Here is a 13833-nt window from a genome sequence, read left to right as displayed (position 1 = left end):
GAGATCTCTTCAAGAAAATTAGAGATACCAAGGGAACATTTCATGCAAAGATGGGCTCAATAAAGGACAGAAATGGCACGGACCTAACAGAAGCAGAAGATATTAAGAAGAGGTGGCAAGAATACACAGAAGAACTGTACAAAAAAGATCTTCACGACCCAGATAATCATGACGGTGTGATCACTCACACTCACCTACAGCCAGACATCCTGGAATGTGAAGTCAAGTGGGCCTTAGAAAGCATCACTATGAACAAAGCTAGTGGAGGTGATGGAATTCCAGTTGAGCTATTTCAAATCCTGAAAGATGATGCTGTTAAAGTGCTGCACTCAATATGTCAGCAAATTTGGAAAACTCAGCAGTGGCCACAGGACTGGAAATGGACAGTTTTCATTCCAATCCCAAACAAAGGCAATGCCAAAGAATGCTCAGACTACCACACAATTGCACTCATTTCACACACTAGTAAAGTAATGGTCAAAATTCTCCAAGCCAGGCTTCAGCAATACGTGAACCATGAACTTCCAGATGTTCAATCTGGTTTTAGAAAAGACAGAGGAACCAGAAATCAAATTGCCAACATCTGCTGGATCATCGAAAAAGCAAGAGAGTTCCAGAAGAACATCTATTTCTGCTTTATTGACTATGCCAAAGCCTTTGACTGTGTGGATCACAATAAACTGTGGAAAATTCTTCAAGAGATGGGGATACCAGACCACCTGACTTGCCTCTGGAGAAATTTGTATGTAGGTCAGGAAGCAACAATTTGAACTGGACATGGAACAATAGACTGGTTCCAAATAGGAAAAGGAGTACGTCAAGGCTGTATATTGTCACCCTGCTTATTTAACTTAAATGTAGAGTACATCATGAAAAACACTTTGCTAGAGGAAGCACAAGCTGGAATCAAGATTGCCGGGAGAAATATCAATAACTCAGATATGCAGATGACACCACCCTTATGGCAGAAAGTGAAGAGGAACTCAAAAGCCTCTTTATGAAAGTGAAAGAGGAGCGTGAAAAAGCTCAACACTCAGAAAACTAAGATCATGGCATCCGGTCCCATCACCTCATGGCAAGTAGATGGGAAACAATGGAAACAGTGGCTGACTTTATTTTTGGGGGCTCCAAAATCACTGCAGATGGTGATTGCAGCCATGAAATTAAAAGACGCTTACTTCTTGGAAGGAAAGTTAAGACCAACCTAGACAGCATATTAAAAAGCAGAGACATTTGTCAGTCTAGTCAAGGCTATGGTTTTTCCAGTAGTCATGTATGGATATGAGAGTTGGACTATAAAGAAAGCTGAGCGCCTAAGAATTGATGCTTTTGAACTGTGGTGTTGGAGAAGACTCCTGAGAGCCCCTTGGACTGCAAGGAGATCCAACTAGTCCATCCTAAAGGAGGTCAGTCCCGGGTGTTCATTGGAAGGACTGATGCTGAAGCTGAAACTTTAATACTTTGGCCACCTGATGCGAAGAGCTGACACACTGGAAAAGACCCTGATGCTGGGAAAGATTGAGGGCAGGAGGAGAAGGGGCTGACAGAGGATGAGATGGTTGGATGGCATCACCGACTCAATGGACGTGAATTTGGGTAAACTCTGAGAGTTGGTGATGGACAGGGAGGCCTGGCGTGCTGCGATTTGTGGGGTCGCAAAGAGTTGGACACTACTGAGTGAGTGAACTGAACTGATTCATTTCAATCTACTGTCTTATGAATTCATTTTCTTTATGTTAATGCAAAGACAATTTTTACCATTTGTAAGCAGAAAAAGTGGTTTGTAAAACTTCCTTGTTATTGTAGGAAACTTAATGTCAAGAAAATGATTTTGTCTTGTGCTGAGTCCTAGCTTCTTCTCTTTTAGTAGTTGCAGAGTACTAACTCAGATTCTATCCCTGGGCATTTCCTGTAAACCAGTAGCTGATTCTACAGCTTGACAAAAATAGGGTTTGATTTTTCAGCAAGAATACTTGGGTAGAGGTGTGAACTTTCATCATAAAATGTCTGATAATCTCTTTTTTTTCTGTAAGGTTAATCTGTGTGTTCAGTCGTTGTCAGCCTGATCCAGTTATCATAAAGTTTTGCATTAACAATCCATCAAATAGCTTTAGCAAGCACTGAAAGCAATTCTTTCATTATGGGCTGCAAAATGGTGATATTCTATTAACCTTTCCTAGCGTAGTACCTGAAATATTTCTGTTAAAGAAAATCTTGCCCTTCCCAACAACTTGGTTATCCCTATAGAGTTCGTACAGGAGAGGCAGAACTAATGCTTGAATCTCTCCTTTTATTTACCAATCTTCAAAATAATAAATTGAGTCCCTAATGACCTCCAAAAATAAATGAGTTTTTTTAAAGTAACGTCTGAATTCATTAATTTTAAACTATTCAGTGTGCTTCAGTTCACCACAGCGACTACTTTTTGATGCTCAAAATACCCTATCTTTGTTGCTGTTGTTTAGTTGCTCAGTTGTGTGTGACTCTTTTGTGACCTTATGGACTGTAGCCTACCAGGCTCCTATGTCCATGGGATTTCCCAGGCAAGAATACTGGAGTGGGCTGCCATTTTCATCTCCAGGGGATCTTCCTGACCCAGGGATCCATCCCATGTCTCTGGCAGTGGCAGGCAGATTCTTTACTGTTGAGCCACCAGGGGAGCCCATCCCATCTTTAGCCAGTGCAGATCTCTCCAGGTTGACTCCAAAGTCCTTTTGACATAACCCAAGTAGTTTCTGTTTTCATTACAATCCCAAAGAAAGGCAGTGCCAAAGAATGTTCAAACTACTACACAGCTGCACTCATTTCACATGCTGGCAAGGTAATGCTCAAAATCCTTCAAGCTAGGTTGCAACAGTATGTGAACTGAGAACTTACAGATGTAGAAGCTAGATTTATAAAAGGCAGAGGAACCAGAGATCAAACTGCCAGCATGCATTGGATCATAGAAAAAGCAAGAGAATCCCCCCCAAAACATCTGCTTCATTGACTATGCTAAAGTCTTTGACTGTGTGGATCACAACTAGTTGTGGAAAATTCTTCAAGAGATGAGAATACCGGACCACCTTACCTGCCTCTTGAGAAACCTGTATGCAGGTCAAGAAGCAACAATAAGAACCAGACATGGAACAACAGACTGTTTCAGAATTGGGAAAGGAATATGTCAAGGCTGTGTATTGTCACCCTGCTTATTTAACTTATATGCAGAGTACATCATGTGAAATGCCGGGCTGGATGAATCACAAAATGGAATCAAGATTGCCAGGAGAAATATCAATAATCTCAGATATGCAGATGGCACCACTCTAACGGCAGAAAATAAAAAGGAACTAAAGAGCCTCTTGATGAAGGTGAAAGAGGAGAGTGGTAATGCTGGCTTAAAACTCAACATCAAAAAATTAGTATCATGGCATCCGTCCCATCACTTGATGGCAAACAGATGGGCAAACAGTGGAAACAGTGACAGACTATTTTCTTGGGCTCCAAAATCACTGTGCATAGTGACTGCAGCCATGAAATTAAAACACTTGCTCCTTGGAAGGAAAGCTATGACAAATCTAGACAGCATATTAAAAAGCAGAGACATCACTTTGCCAACAAAGGCCCATATAGTCAAAGCCATGGTTTTGCCAGTAGTCATGTATAGATGTGAGATTTGGACCATAAAGAAGGCTGAATGGTGAAGAATTGATGTTTTCAAATTGTGGTACTGGAGAAGACATCTTGAGAGTCCCTTGGACAGCAGGGAGATCAAACCAGTCAATCCTAAAGGAAGTCAATTCATTGGAAGGACTGATGCTGAAGCTCAAACACTTTGGGCACCTGATGTGAAAAGCTAACTCATTGAAAAGACCCTGATGCTAGGAAACAGTGAGGCAAGAGGAGAAGGGGGCAACAGAGTATGAGATGGTTGGATGGCATCAGCAACTCAATGGACATGAGTTTGAGCAAACTCAGAGAGACAGTGAAGGACAGGAAAGTCTGGCATGCTGTAGTATGTAGGATCACAAAGAATTGGATGTGGCTAAGTGACTGAACAACAAAATAGTTTTGAGAGCTGTCTTGCTTTCTTCTATGACAAGGTATCCCAGGGTCATCATGTACACTTCCTACCAAAGATCCAAACAACCATTCTTCAAAGAGTTCTAGTTGCTTTCAGTGGGAATATCTAGGTTATTTCTAATAGAAATTTCTTGACATTTCTGTATCTCAGGTATATGAATGTGCCTTTTCCATGTTTAAATGCTGGTATACTATTTTAAGGTATTTCAGTGGTCACCTGAGATGAGTCAGATGCCTATATCCAGACTGATATCTAAATCAGTATGGATTAGGTTCTGCTGCTAGTAACAGACACCAGAAATATAAACCCTTATACATTCCACCTCTTGGTATTTTCCACTCATGTAAAAGAGAATGATAATTAGGCAGTCTAGAGCTAATATACAGCTACATGATCAAGGACTGAGGTACTTTATATCTTTCTACATCATCCTGTGGCCCAGAGAGTTTAGTTGCTGAAGCTTCAGCCATCTTGTCTGTGTTGTAGTCCAGAAAGAAGGAAAAATGACAGAAGGGCAAAGGAACACGTCTCTCAGTGGGATGTCTTATCCATATTCACTGTAGTAGATACTTCAAAAATAAGATGGAATATGCCTTATTCAGTCACACTGAAGGTCTGTATCAGGTCACTGTTTATGGTCACCTGCATTTTCAAAAACCTTACGGCAGTCTAGTCTTCCCATAGTCCAGAGTTTGTGCTGAAAATGATTATCAGCACTATTGAGGAGGTCAGCCCTGCTACATTCATCTATCTCAAACCTTCAGGAGACATATTTAGATTAACAACAACAAATCACATTTGAGTGATAAAGGAAGTTGTTCTTTTTTGAGGGTATAGGGGAAAGATTACAGGGAAAGGAAATATTTAAAGAGTAGATTTACCTAGTGGCTCAGATGATAAAAAATCTGCCTGCAATGTGGGAGACCTGGGTTCGATCCCTGGGTTGGGAAGATCTCCTGGAGGAAGAAATGGCAACCCACTCCAGTATTCTTGTCTGGAGAATCCCCATGGACAGAGGGGCCTGGTGGGCTACAGTCCATGGGGTTGCAAAGAACTGGATACGACTGAGCGACTAAGCACATACAGGTACTGTACATACTTTCAGTTACTGAAATCAAACTCTATAAAGAAGTTCTTGTTACCACTAGCAGTAGTTAAAAACAGTAGTTTTTAACTCTGCAGAAGAAAAACTGTCAGCAAGCACATAATGGGATTTAAATCTAGATTTATCTGGCTTCTAAGCATAGGTTCTTTATATCAGACCATAACAGTATATTATCTGACTCCAAATCACTATTTTCTCACCAACTAGATAAGAGCAGAATTAGTTGCCCTTGGTTTGTGCAGACATTTTAAACTGCTGGCTTTATGCAGCAGCTTCTGAAACCAAAATTTGTTTCTGAAAAGAGCTTCTAAATGTACTCAGCTTAATTCTCTCTAGCAGTAATATAAAGAATTCTGAAAGCAGTAATTTAAAGAACTAGGATAGGAATGTTTTTTAAAGAGCAAAGAGCAGCTTTGTATCTGGAAAAGCTCAACAGCTATAGTGTAGCTATAATATTGTTTGAAATACTGTACAGTACTTAACTAAAAAAGCTCTCTGCACCTTCTAAGCAAGTGTCAAATGAAGCATATGCTGAGAAAATAAATCAGTTCAAAAAGGAATACCAGGCTTCTCCAGCTGTATAAGATTTCTACCCTCATTAGGAAAGCCAAGAGAAAGAAAACCTAATGATGTGTTTACTCTGCATGGTTCATTCACAGAACGACTTTACAGGACAAATCAGTAGAACTATCCTAAGAAGTTCTACAGAATAGAGTTGCAGATAATAAGTTTTTATCAAGTTTGGTGTAATCCTGCAAAACAAATGTCAGAAGGGGAAAGATTCATCAACTTGCTTACTTATAGTAATTTTGAACAACCATAAGGCAGAAGATAGAGTCTTGGCCATGAAGAAGAAGCTGTATGTGGAAGAAATTAGCAACCAAGCTGATTTTCAAATGTGAGTAATTATTGGGTTGACTGTGACACAGAAGTAGTAGAATGCAGTTTTGAGTTACTGAACGAAGCAATGCAATAAGAATCACATTGGAAAAAATGGTTGAGAGAATGTACTAACAGGAATCATGTGAGAACTAGCTGTCAGGTTGTGAGACTATACTGTGGAATTCGATCAAATATTTGCTAGGCAACTTAGTGTTTTTCTAATGTTTATGATAAAAAGATAAATAAATGTTCCAGCCCTTTGCCAGTGTATAATCTTTTGCAATTAAAAAATAAATATGGTAAGGTTAGCCCCCATGTTTTAGATTTCTCTTAAGAGATAGCAGAATAGGTAGACAGGAGACAAGGAAAGAGGGACTTTTATAAATAAAAAGGGAAGGAGTCATGCACAAATAACAAAGCCCTACTGTGTAGCACAGGGCTTCCCTGATAGCTTAGTGGTAAAGAATTCGCCTGCCAGTGCAGGAGATTTGGATTCAATCCCTGGGTTGGGAAGATCCCCTGAAGAAGAAATGGCAACCCACTCCAGTATTCTTGCCTGGGAAATTCTATGGACAGAGGAGCCTGGTGGGCTGCAGCCCATGGGATTGCAAGAGTCAGACACAACTTAGTGACTAAACAACAACTGTGTAGCAGAGGTAACTATATTCAGTGTCCTGTAATAAACCATAAAGAAAAATAATATACATGTATATATAACGGAATCACCATGCTGTACACCAGAAACACAACACTGTAAATCAACTATACTTCAATCTAAAGTTGGGGGTTGGGGGAGGAAGCAAGAGACAAGCAGTTTTGAGTCTTATTAATGGAATCACAGTTAAGAGTATTATCTCAATTTTCCAGAAAAAGCTGATATGGAGTCAGTTGTTGACTCAACCATTGCCCATTGCTTCACTTCTGTGAATCTTGGTTAACACTCACCAGTAAAATAGGACTAGTACTATTTAGCTCATAGGTACCTCATAGGGTGGTCTTTAGGACTAAATGAGATATGAATATACTTAAAAATGTGGAAATATTACTTCTATCTTCCTTCATGCAGAGAATGTTACTAATTTGTTCAAAGTCACAATGTGTCTGAAGTCTAATAAAAGATAGAGTTGGAAATAAAACCAGATTAAATGACTAGAACTCAATTTCTAAATTCTTAGTCCAGTGGTTGCCATTATACATTTTCTATATACTCCACTATGTATTCTTTATCTTTTTACTACTACAGCATGATAAATTAAATAAAAAAAGTATGTCCAAAATGTCATATAGTAAGTACCCTCCAAATTATCATTGAAAACAGTCAATAAGTTTCTTCATCTCTAATTTCTAATAGGGGGTTCATATTTTAGATTATTGAAGAAGGCTGAGCGCTGAAGAATTGATGCTTTTGAACTGTGGTGTTGGAGAAGACTCTTGAGAGTCCCTTGGACTGCAAGGAGATCCAACCAGTCCATTCTGAAGGAGATCAGCCCTGGGATTTCTTTGGAAGGACTGATGCTAAAGCTGAAACTCCAGTACTTTGGCCACCTCACACAAAGAGTTGACTCATTGGAAAAGACTCTGATGCTGGGAGGGATTGGGGGCAGGAGGAGAAGGGGACGACAGAGGATGAGATGGCTGAATGGCATCACTGACTCGATGGACGTGAGTCTGAGTGAACTCTAGGAGTTGGTGATGGACAGGGAGGCCTGGCGTGCTGCGATTCATGGGGTCGCAAAGAGTCGGACACGACTGAGCGACTGATCTGACCTGAAGACTAAGGAATCCATCAATTAATCACTCAACAGAATGCCAGGTACTCAAGATAATGCCATATTAACCCAAATATTCTAAAACTAAACAGGTTATAAACATGAATGTTTATAGCAGTTTATTCATAATAATCCCAAACTGAAAATAAACTAAATGCTTATCAACTGGTGACTGGGTAAATAACTGTGGTTCATCTATACAATGGAATACAACTCGGCAATAAACTGATGCCTGATATCACCAACAACATGGATGAACCTTAAAAGCATTTTGCTAAGAGCAAGAAGCCAGACACAAAAGGCCACTTAATATGATTTCATTTATATGACATCCTGGAAAAAGAAAAATTTTAGGGATAAAAGAGCAGTAGTGGCAGAAAAGGATGACTATAAAGGGGCATGAGGGACTTTTTCGGGGTAAAGGAAGTGTTTTAGATTCTGATTGTTATATATACATGAAGATTGCCAGGAGGAATATCAATAACCTCAGATATGCAGATGACACCACCCTTATGACAGAAAGTGAAGAGGAACTAAAGAACCTGTTGATAAAAGTAAAAGAGGAGAGTGAAAAAGCTGGATTAAAACTCAACATTCAAAAACCTAAGATCATGGCATCCAGTCACTCACTTCATGGCAAATAGATGGGGAAACAGTTTCCCATGGAAACTGCTGCTGCTGCTGCTGCTGCTAAGTCACTTCAGTCGTGTCCGACTCTTTGCGACCCCATAGACGGCAGCCCACCAGGCTCCTCCGTCCATGGGATTTTCCAGGCAAGAGTACTGGAGTGGGATGCCATTGCCTTCTCCCATGGAAACTGAGAGACTTAATTTTATCAGGCTCCAAAGTCACTGCAGATGGTGACTGTAGCCATGAAATTAAAAAAACACTTGCTCCTTGGAAGAAAAGTTATGGTAAACCTAGACAGCATATTAAAAAGCAGAGACGTTACTTTGCCAACAAAGGTCTGTCTAGTCAAAGCTATGGTTTTTCCAGTAGTCATGTATGATATGAGAGTTGGACCATAAAGAAAGCTGAGTGCCAAAGAATTGATGCTTTTCAACTGTGGTGTTGGAGAAGACTCTGAGAGTCCCTTGGACTTCAAGAAGATCAAACCAGTCAGTCCTAAAGAAAATCCACCCTAAATATTCATTGAAAAGCTCCAATACTTTGGCCACCTGATACAAAGATCCGACTCATTTGAAAAGACCCTGATGCTGGCAAAGATTTAGGGCAGGAAGAGAAGGGGGTGACAGAGGATGAGATGGTTGGATAGCATCACCAGTTCAGTGGATATGAATCTGAACAACTCTGGGATATAGTGAAGGACAGGGGAGCCTGGCATGCTGCAGTCTATGGGGTTGTGAAGAGTCAGACATGACTTAGTGACTGAACAACAACAGCAACAAAAATATCAAGTAATGATAAATTCTATGAATAAAAATCAAGAACCTAGAGAAGATGGGGTGAGAACTCCTACTTAGGATAAGGTGGTCAGAAAGTCTCTCTAATAAAGTAACTCTTAAGCAGTGACCTGAAGAAGTAAGGGAGCAAGCCAGGTGAATATCTGGGGAAACACCTGATTCCGAGCATGCTGGACTGCCAGTGTACTCACTTTCCTTCATACTTAGAATGTTAGTGTTTCATAGCATATTCTATATAACTTTTCTTTTTTACAGCTGGTGTGTTGTTGCATTATTGTGTTTATGCCTGTGTTTCCCACCAACCTGGCCTTTAGGGACAGGAATTGTGCCTTACCTGCCGCATTAGCTGCTGAATAGGTACTGATTGAACCAGTTTGATCACCTATTGAGCAACTGCTGTTCCTTCTGTTTACTTGGTACCAAAGGATTCAAAATGTTGAAAGTGTTAGTCACTCAGTTGTGTCCAACTCTTTTGTGACCCTATGGACTGTAGCCCGTCAGGTTCATCGGTCCATAGAATTCTCCAGGCAAGAATACTGGAGTGGGTTGCCATTTCCTTCTGCAGGGAATCTTCCTGACCCAGGGATCGAACCTGGATCTCCTGCATTGCAGGCAGATTCTTCACTGAGCCACCAGGGAAGCCCAAAGGATTATAAGAATATCAGTTGTTAGATATATAAATAAATAAATAAGAAAATAATGGGCAGGCAAGCTTTGGTCTACATTATTCAGAGGAAAGAAAAAGCCAATAATTTCTATCACTGAACTCCTTTACAAATTTATTTAAAGGTTGTTCTTAACTGAAATATGACCTTCACAGTTTAAAAACTCATGGTGATATGCAGTTTTCATGTTTACTAAATTACTCTAATGGTTACTTGAAATATTCAATTAGGAAAATGAATTTGAAAAGTAAAGTATCAGGAAAATTTCTTTGAATTGCAAATCATTTTGGAAGAGAACTGTTTGCTCTCCCAGAGGGAAGCTAAGTTATATTTTTCTTTACTTAATTTTTAACGGTTTCAGCAAATAAGTTACTACAGTTTCTTTTTGATGTTTACTGAATGTTATTTCCTATTTTAGATCTCTAAAGTTGATAAACTAAATTTTATTGTATTATGTCTCTAATGAAATATTTAAGGTCAGCAGTACATAAGCTTTCGTGGTTTTTGAATTTATTTATTTACTTTTTTCCCCTTTAACTTGAAAGGTTAATCTAATTCGTGGATGTAGCGAAGGCTTTAAAATGAGTAGGAAGCTTATCACTACTCAGCAGAAAACCCTGGTTTTAGCTTTTAAAGTTACTATCACTTATACTTAGCAAAATGTCAATGCAGTCTACTTTTCAAAATGTAAAAGTTTTCTGTAATCTGAGAAACATAATAAAATATTGCACTTACCTTTAGATAAGCCTAAAGGAGAAGGCAATGGCACCCCACCCCAGTACTCTTGCCTGGAGAATCCCATGGGTAGAGGAGCCTGGTAGGCTGCAGTCCATGGGGTCTCGAAGAGTCGGACACGACTGAGTGACTTCACTTTCACTTTTCACTTTCATGCATTGGAGAAGGAAATGGCAATCCACTCCAGTGTTCTTGCCTGGAGAATCCCAGGGACAGAGGAGCCTTTTGGGCTGCCATCTATGGGGTTGCATAGAGTCGGACACGACTGAAGCAACTTAGCAGCAGCAGTAGCAGTTAGATAAGCCTATTTGGTAGTTAGCACTGCATGTCAATACTCAGAGTTTTCTTTCTCTCCATCCTCCCCTCCAAAAAATTTCAGTGTCTGTTTTGAAAACAAAATATTTTAACTCAAAATTTACATTTAATATTTTAACAAAAGTGACTTTGACCTTCTTAATTTTCTATTATATGGTTTTAAAAAACAGTAAATATATTCATGGAAAATTAGAAAATCATACTATATGTGCTATTTTGTAACCTCATTATTTCAGTGTTAACCTCCATATATCCTTCCATCTTTTCTTCTTATCAAGGCCATAGTCAAATTTCCCAGCTTCAGACCAAGTTTCACATCTGGTTGTTACAGTCCTTAAGTCTATTTTTTTTTTTTAATCTAACCCAATTTCCTTTTTATTTTCATACCATTAATTTATTGAGGGGATGGAGCCAATTCTCCTGCAGGGTGTTTCATTTTCTAGATGTATTGGTTGCATCTGCATTTAACTTGTTCCTCTGTCCCTTGTATTTTCTGTTAACTCAAAGTTAAATCGTAGGGCCTAAGAGATCCAAGTTAAACATTTTTGTCTGGGATATGCAATAGGCTATGTATTTTTTTATTTTAACTTATCAAGAGGCACAATATCTGGATGGGTCATCATTAATGCGACTGAATTTGACTACTGATTTAGGGTGATAACTGATCCCTTCATTGTAGAGTTTCACCTTTTTCTCCTTGTGACTGGGAAATAATGTACTTGGTGTTACTTTGCACACAGTATGAATCATTAAGTCCCTATCAAACATATGCCTGGGTATAATACTTGCCTAAACTAATAATTGCATGAGGAATCACATATGCTAATTTTCTGATTTTTATTTTTTTCTTCCACATTATTAACCACATGTTTTCTGTAAATTAGAATTTTTTATCATCTGGGACTATTGGTTTGTTCTCCTGCAAAGACTAGATAAATAAATTCTTTCACTTAGTTACATATTTTTATCACAAAATGACATAAGTATCTTTTCTGGCTTTCTCCTTTTCTGAATGTTATTATAGACTCATGGATTTTTATTGATTCACCATTTCAGTCAATGTCAGTCATAATTCTCACAACTTTGACTTAAAGGGGGACCTTTCAGAATGATTTCTCTGAGAAGCCTTGATTGTTTTTATTTTTTTTCCTGATTGCTTAAAAATCTGGACGTAAAGGTTATTGAAAGTTTTTAATGGGTTTTTCTTTATTTTTCCATCATATATGGAAAAATATATGCCTCATATGCCTCATCATAATGGTAGTCTGCTAGTTCTATAAGCAGGTCTTTTGGGTCGTTGAGGAAGGGTGCATCTCAAAGAAGAACAAAAGCTTTATATTTCTGTTTAAACTGGTCTAAATGTTAGATATAGCTGACAGATAATTCAAAAGTTGCCACATAAATGTTTTTAATGGAGGGCTCTTTTTTTTTTTTTATGAAACATCACTTATTATTATCAGTTTGCCCATGCTGCTATATAAGGAAATCCTCAATTTATAAATACATGACTTATGAAGATTTTCTTGTTCCACACTTTTTTTTGCATTCAACATGTTTCTCATAGTAAATGCAGATGATAAAATATATTATTGGATTCCAGCTCTTAGAATCTGTGTACAATTTCCAAGTTGGATCAAGCCCATATCTTTGCCTCCCTTTCCTCCTGTTGCCCCACTGAAATAAAATATATAGAAATAAGAAAGGAAGTCAATAACAAGAAATGGGAAGATTACCACAGAATGATAATTGAACGTATTTCTGGATTTTTTTTTTGAGTACTAGAAGGCACAGCTCTACCCTCCTCCTTACCTCTCTCATCCCTGCACTTGAACTGCAGATAGCTGGCATGTATGCATGCTAAGTTGCTTCAGTCATGTCCTACTCTTTGTGACCCTGTGGACCATAGCCCACCAGAGTCCTCTGTCCATGAGATTCTCCAGGCAAGAATACTGGAATGCATTGCCATACCCTCCTCTGGGAGATCTTCCCAACCCAGGGATCGAACCCACGTCTTGCCAGGCTTTCTTTAGAGAAACTGGGAAAAGCTAAGGCTTCTAGAGTAGAAGTTATGTCCCCAGAACAAAATAAAAAGTCATCTTCATTCTGGCATCTAGAGGGCCTGCTGGGTCCCCACCCACACACCCTAAAGGAACAGTACCGCTCAGCCTGTACCTAGCCCACACAGAGCTCCTCTCTGGAGAGAAGTCTAGCTAGAAATCAGACCATCTTCACAATAACAGAGAAAATCTGTGTTGGCTAATGAGTCATTCAAGCCTAAAGATGAATGAGTAACCAAAGATCACAAGCGTGTCAGGAAAGCTAATACTGTGAAAGAGACCAAAATAACCAGGAAAATTGCCACTAAAGAAAATAGACATATCGGAGAGAAACTTACAAGAACAGAACTCTAACATACCCAGAGTTACAAAACGATACTACATCTGTTGAATAAGAATAAGAGGACACAAGGTTTCAGATTGAAAGAGTACACCACGTGCTGAAATAGTGAATTAAATATCATACTGTAACACATTCTTGTAAAACTGAAGAATTCCTAGGGTAAACACAAGATCCAGAGGGAAGTTATGCACAAAATGACATGTATCAGACTGAAATCAGACCTCTCATCAGTAGCTGGTAATGCTTTAAGAAAGTAAAATATTGCCTTCAGCATTTAGAAAGAAAATCATATGTAGCCCAAGGATTCTATATCCTGCCAAACTACTAATCAAAGGTGAGAGCAGAATAAAGTTGCTTTCAGATATGCAAGGGCTCAGGGTTTACATCCTCTTGGAATTAAAAGAAATGAGTGAATTACACATTCATCATCAGCTTTCCTGAAAAACAGAAAATCATTATGCAGTTTTTCATTAAA

At 38.9% G+C, this 13833-nt stretch overlaps 1 protein-coding gene across 4 annotated transcripts in view; it reads left to right on the top strand.

Annotated features, from left to right (window-relative positions):
- Nucleotides 1-13833, top strand: part of GLCE (glucuronic acid epimerase) — a 109644-nt gene that overhangs the window by 83198 nt on the left and 12613 nt on the right. Inside the window, exon 2 of one of the 4 annotated variants that reach the window (XM_086322794.1) lies at nt 7418-7863. The exons of the other annotated variants lie outside the window; for them this stretch is intronic. The gene's annotated coding sequence lies outside the window, so the exon portion shown is untranslated. The remainder of the gene's footprint in view (nt 1-7417; nt 7864-13833) is intronic. 4 annotated transcript variants of the gene reach the window in all.

Source organism: Bos grunniens, chromosome 10, assembly GCF_055505025.1.
Source record: "Bos grunniens cultivar Pamir isolate PY7600 chromosome 10, Bosgru_T2T1.0, whole genome shotgun sequence".
NCBI classification, from domain to species: Eukaryota; Metazoa; Chordata; class Mammalia; order Artiodactyla; family Bovidae; genus Bos; species Bos grunniens.
Note: the sequence above shows the minus strand (reverse complement) of the source record. Positions and strands in the feature narration are given on the sequence as shown.